We start from the raw sequence: 6,521 nt of genomic DNA, 5'->3' as shown, positions 1-6,521 counted from the left end.
TAGATGTGGGATGGATGATGGATGGATGGATGGATGGATGGATGATGGATGGATGATGGATGGATGGATGGATGGATGATGGATGATGGATGATGGATGATGGATGGACGGATGATGGATGAATGATGGATGAGTGGATGATGGATGAATCTTGTTGTTGGACTCAAACTCTCAAGTTTCTGACAACATTCATTGATGCTGATAATTATTTTATTTTACTAATTATGATCCTTTAGGACTAAAATCTAAATGTTTGCCAGCTGAGAACTTTTGGAACAGTTTCTTCTTCATGTATTAAACAAACTTCTAGACGTAGAGATGTATTCCTACTTGAGGAGGGGGGGGAGGGGGTATGAGTACAGATCTTCCTGTTAGAACACAAAAACATCATGAAGAAGATCTGAGGTCTGAAGGATCTCCAGAGACCTGCTGGCTCCAAAGAGGGTTTGGAGACTCTTTAGGTCTTTACTGCCACCTGCTGGAGAGTCTGTGGTTCTGCAGAACCAACAGCAGAACGTCTCTGATGATCCAGGTGAAGATTCTGTCTACATTTGAACTGAAAAGTTAATTTATTTTATTTTATTTCCTTTGTGCTTTTTCATCATTATAAACACATCTGCAACATCTTCAAGTGTCTTTACATTTGGAATCATTTTAATGTATTTCAGCTGAAATTAAAGAAGCTTCAATTTTATCTGCATGTTCAAATTTCTGTCAATAAATTATTTTCAAAAAAATTGTATCTATGGTTTCAAATTTCTTACTACTCTGACCATCGACTGTATAAGAGAACTGGACTGAGTGACTCCGCCCCCCTGTTTTCCAAATAAGAAGTTCCTGCTGCTCCAAGAAGCCCAAATCCTGGAGAATGTCTTCAGTACATTAAACTGTTTTCTATGGATGAAGTCACATGAACTCGGTCCAGTTCTTCGATACAGTCGATGGTTCAGACAGAAAGAAATTCAGTTTTAGTTCAGTAAAGACAGAATCAACTTTATTTTGAATCGTTTTGAGTTAAAGATGTGTAAAAATAAATGAGTTGATTTCGGCTCTGCAGCTTCTTATTATGGATGAGTGAAGGTGAACCCATGTGGACCTTAATGAAGAGGAACACCAGCATAGAAGTAAAAACATTTTTACCAGAACATTTGGAGGATGATGATCAGAACCTTCATCCAGTTTAAAGGTTAAGAAAAACGCAGTTAAATTTATTTAAAAAGAACATTTGTTTTTATTAAAATATGAATCAGCAGAATCACTTTCTGCTGGTGAAACATATGAATGTATAAAGACATCATGAAGAACATCTGAGGTCTGGAGGATCTCCAGAGACCTGCTGGGTCCAAAGAGGGTTTAGACTCTTTAGGTCTTTACTGCCACCTGCTGGAGAGTCTGTGGTTCTGCAGAACCAACAGCAGAACGTCTCTGATGATCCAGGTGGAGATTCTGTCTGCAGGTGAGCCGATGATCAAAGTCATTAACTGATATAAAATCATTAATATATTGCCATGGTAACAATAAACGTAGAGTTATGTCTGCTTTACTTGTTTTAAATGCTCCAGTCTGACTGAACTATTCTTCTGCTGGAAGCACAGACAGTGTGTGCTGGAGAAGACGGACCTCGAGGGTCAGGAGAACAAAAGAGGAGGGACAGGAATGAAGAGGAGTCTTCTGAAGGCTGATGAACGTGAACGATGGGAATCGCTGGGTTCTTTATTTGGGTCTGTTTTCCTCCTTCCTCTGAGGTTATACGCTCACATAAAAGCTCAAACAAGCTCCTCCCCCAACTCAGGTGTAAACATCACAAGATTGTGAACACCTGATTGACAGGAGAACGTCCGTGAAACAGAAACAGAACACCTGTCAGTCAGCATGCAGATACATTCACTCATTCATTCATCCATTCATCTTCTTGTCCGCTTCATCCCTTCCGGGGTCGCGGGGTGCTGGAGCCTATCCCGGCTACTTTTGGGCGAAGGCGGGGTTTACCTGGACAGGTCGCCAGTCCGTCGCAGACATTCAGATACAATAGAAGAAATAAACGAGTTCATAAAATAATGATAGTGGAGATCAAAAAGCTGTTTATCCTCATTTCAATAAAACTGAACTTATGAATGAATAAAGTGAGTAAATCGAGCTTCTTTCTCCAACCTCTGAACCTTCAATCATCTCCTAATCATCTCCTAATCATCTCCTAATCATCTCCTAATCATCTCCTAATCATCTCCTAATCATCTCCTAATCATCTCCTAATCGGCTCCTAATCGGCTCCTAATCATCTCCTAATCATCTCCTAATCATCTTCTAATCATCTCCTAATCATCTCCTAATCATCTCCTAATCATCTCCGTCCCTCTAAACCCGTGAATGTCCAGCCTCCTGGTGAACAGTCATCGATGATGTCTTTGAAGTCCAGAGTTCATGACATCTACAGATGTGATTCTTTTTCATTGTTGAGCCGTTCAAGAGGCTGGATCTTTATAATCATTCACTTCTAAGAAGCCAGTCTGGAGTTGATCAGTTTAATCCTGGAAGTAATCAGGGAGGATTGATGGGATCAGATCTGGATCAGAATAATTCAGATTTTTCACCAATAATTGAGTTTGAGTTATTTTTAAATATGAATTGTAGCTTCATTTGACGTGTGAGGAGACCGTATTAAAGTCCCATATGGATCCAACTAAATCTTCATCCACCAGCATGTCCACCGTGTAAATGTGTGGAGTATGTGTGTGTACTGTGAATAAAGTTATTAATGTAACAGATAAACGTCTGCAGCACTAAAACAACATTTGGTTCAGTTTCTTAGTGAAAAAACTGAACTAGAGCCGTAAAATGTCACAACAGCGTTTATTACAGCCAAGACCATTTATTAATAAGATGTAACTTTTAAATATTCTCAATAATTCAACTCTAACAGAGTTATATTTTTCAATAAGCTATATAACATTTGAATCTGACATCAGAACGTTGAGTTCATTCCTAAACACTCTTTGTCTGGAGTTGTCATGATTCTGAGAGTTTTGTTGAAATGTTCTTTTGTTACAAGGCAAGTTTATTTGTAGCACATTTCATGTACAGAGACAATTCAAAGTGCTTTACATAAAACATTAAAAGAAACAATCAAAAAAATTGTGAAAATGTCATTCATCATCACTCAAATCATCCATCCAAAGTTTGACCAAAAAACTTTAGTGTGAAACTTCAAAGTAGAATCATTTTCTACTTATTGTGTCTCATTGAGTTTGTTAGTTACATGTTGTATTTGTTTTTTTAATAAGGTGATCTTGAGATGGTAAAATAATCCTGTTTTTACTCCTGAAGATTTAGATCAGAAATGGTTAATTTCAAACAATCCAGAGAGAATAAATAATGCTCGACACAATCAATCAACAGAAGTTTATTCTAAGACTTATCAAACACAAGATCTACACAAAACTCTTCACAGCACAGAATCTGCACTAATGAGGGTTTTTAATGACATCTGATGATGAGAACGACGTTGTCCTTCTTCTGCTGGACTTGTCTGCAGCTTCAACACTGTGGACCAGAATCTCTTACTGTCCAGGTTGAGAGGTTTGGCTGGAGTCTGTGGTACCGCACTCGACTGGCTTAGATCATCTTTATCTGACAGGACTGTCTGTGTGAGCATGTCGGGATCCTCAACTGCTCCACTGTTGTTTGGGGTTCCACAGGGCTCTATTCTAGGACCACTTTTATTCTCCCTGTTCCTCCTTCCTCTGGGCTCCATCCTGAGAAAACACAGAGTCTCCTTTCATTGTTACGCTGATGTCAGTCAGATTTATCTACCAATAAGGAAAGGAGGCTCCATTACACCATGACTGTCTTGTCTTCAGGCCATCAAAGACTGGACGGCCCTCAGCTTTTTAAGTTTTAATGATAAAAAAACAGAAGTGATGGTGTTTGGTCCTACAGCTCCTGTGACCCCTCCTCAGTGGAGCTGGGTCCTTTGACTCCTCATCTCAGACAGTCCGGGTCAAATCTGGGTTTTAAGATGGAAGCCTGTGAAGGTCAAACCATTTTTATCCAAACATCATTTTGAGACAGTAATCCATGCTTTTATCCCGGCTGGATTACTGTATCAAGAAATCAAGAAAAGCTTTATTAATCCCGAAGGAAATTTAAATTTAACTGTAACTCTCTTTATTTTGGAGTTAGCCAGTCGACCCTCTCACGTCTCCAGCTGGTCCAGAACGCTGCAGCTCGGGTTCTGGTTGGAGCGTAAGAGGGACCACATCACCCCCATCCTGGATACCCTTCACTGTCTGCCTGTGAATTTCAGAATTCTTCTGTAAAAGCTCATAAATAAATACAACGTTCTGAAAAACAGCAATGTGAAATTATAAAAAGCTGTTATTGAAAATAGTGATTTTGAAATCAGAGTTTCTGGAAAAAGACACATTATTAGAATATTCAACATGATTTTTAAAAATTATTATGCTAAATATTTTATTATAAAATTATTTTTAACATAATAAGCATGTTTTAAAGCAAAATGAGATGTATTTAATAATAAAATGGTCCATCAAAATTTTGAGTGCATGTTTTTCACAATTTCATGATCTATTGAAAAGACTTTCATTGGAGTGTTTGATTGAATAAAGTCGTATTTCTTTATTTAATTATGAACAGTTTGGGCTTCCATATTGGAAGAAGATATAAAACTATTTCAGACTTTGTCATTCCATTTGAAGATCTATTATTTTTTCCAAAAAATAATAATATAAAACACAAAAAGTATATATGTATTCAGATTACTTCCTTCATGTATTTCTTCCATGAGTTCAGTGGGAGGAGCTAGCTCAGCTTGGACGTCTTAGAGCTCTTTCAGGTTGGATACTTCAGGACTGTCTTGGTCTTTCTTCACAGCCATGATCATCTCTCCTTATTGCTGAATTATTACTTCTCTTTGCAGTAATTCTGTGATATTTCATGATTAATTTCACCTAAAGATGTCTAAGCTGGAGAGAGTCTGGAACACACGTCTGCTCGTAGTCTGGAGCCGGAAACAAAGTGACAGGAAGTGAAAAGATCTTCTGTGTTTTATCAGTCCTGACAATGCAGGTCAGACGACTGAAGACGATTAAATCTACTGTCTGAACTGATTATTATTAGATGTTTATATCTATTATACGTTTAAAGCACATGTTCTTATCTTCTAGTGCACAGCAGAAAAGTTCTTCACCGACATAATTACATTATAACTCAAATGAATCATTTCCAACCTCAAAACCCATCTTTCAAACTGGCCTACTCCTCATGACTGCAATACATTTGTATTTTTTAACACCAATGTTCTTATATTTTTTACTTGTGCTTTTATCCTTGTTCGGTGACCCTGAGTTCCATGAAAGGCGCCTGATAAATAAAATGCATTATTATTATTATTATAAGTGAAGGTAAATTTACTGCTTTAGGAGGATTATTTTGACACTGAGTTTTATTTTGAAAGGACCTTGAATGTGCTGCTGGCATGTTAAAATATTTCAAAATTCTTATATAACCTGTAGAAAAATATAACTCTGTTAGGGTTTAATTCTTGTGTATATTTAAAAACTTCGTGTAATTAATAAATGGTCTTCTGGCTGTAAAAATGTGTTTTTATAAACGTTGGTGAGACATTTTACGGCTGAACCAAATGGTTGTTTTAGGCTGCAGACGTTTATCTGTTACATTGATAACATCATTCAAAGTACACAGACATACTTCATAAATATATGTGCTGCATTTACATAGAATCCATGTCAGACTTTAATACGTTTTCCACACATGTAAGATTTCCTTTCATGGGGCTCAAACTGTAGCGGCGCCCGTGTCTGCAGGTGACCGACCATCAAAGCTCCTCAGAGTCATGAACAGAAGTCACTTCCTGTCTGTCTGCAGCAGAGACCCGCACAGGAAGTGGTTTCACAGACTTCTTCATGTCGATCGTCTCTTTCCACTGACCGTCTCTCCGACGTTTCTGTGTTCAGTCTGGAGGATGAGGAGGAGGATGAAGCTGGAGGTGTTGGTCTTCACGGGTAACAAGTCTCTGTTCAAGTCCATCGACACGCTTCAGTCCAGTTCTTGATGAAATGATTTCATTTCTGTGTGAAACTGAGGAAGAAGAACTAGAATGTTCTTGGTCTGTCAGAGAGAACTGATGTTCCTGTGTTTCCAGTGATGCTTCTGGCTGCTTCAGAGGGACTGAAGACCATCCTGAAGGTCGTGGGAGGAAACGTCACTCTGCCGGATCCGGTTCCTGAGTCAGGATTTCTGTTACGGGAATCAAAGAACATCGCTCAGGTGTTGGAGAAGAAACTGAACATATTTGAGGAAATCTACAGAAACAAGATTCTGTGGGATCAAACCTCTGGACTCTTTACCATCACAGACCTGCAGAAGAGCGACTCTGGAGTTTATCACATCGACTCCAAAACAGGAAAAGTTTTCAATGTCTTTTACAACCTGACAGTTTTTGGTGAGTCGTCTTTTGTTTGATGATGATTCCAGAACTTCTG

The sequence above is a fragment of the Oryzias melastigma genome, linkage group LG1 (assembly GCF_002922805.2).
Source record: "Oryzias melastigma strain HK-1 linkage group LG1, ASM292280v2, whole genome shotgun sequence".
NCBI classification, from domain to species: Eukaryota; Metazoa; Chordata; class Actinopteri; order Beloniformes; family Adrianichthyidae; genus Oryzias; species Oryzias melastigma.
The sequence above is the reverse complement of the archived record's forward strand: the minus strand, read 5'-3'. Positions refer to the sequence as shown.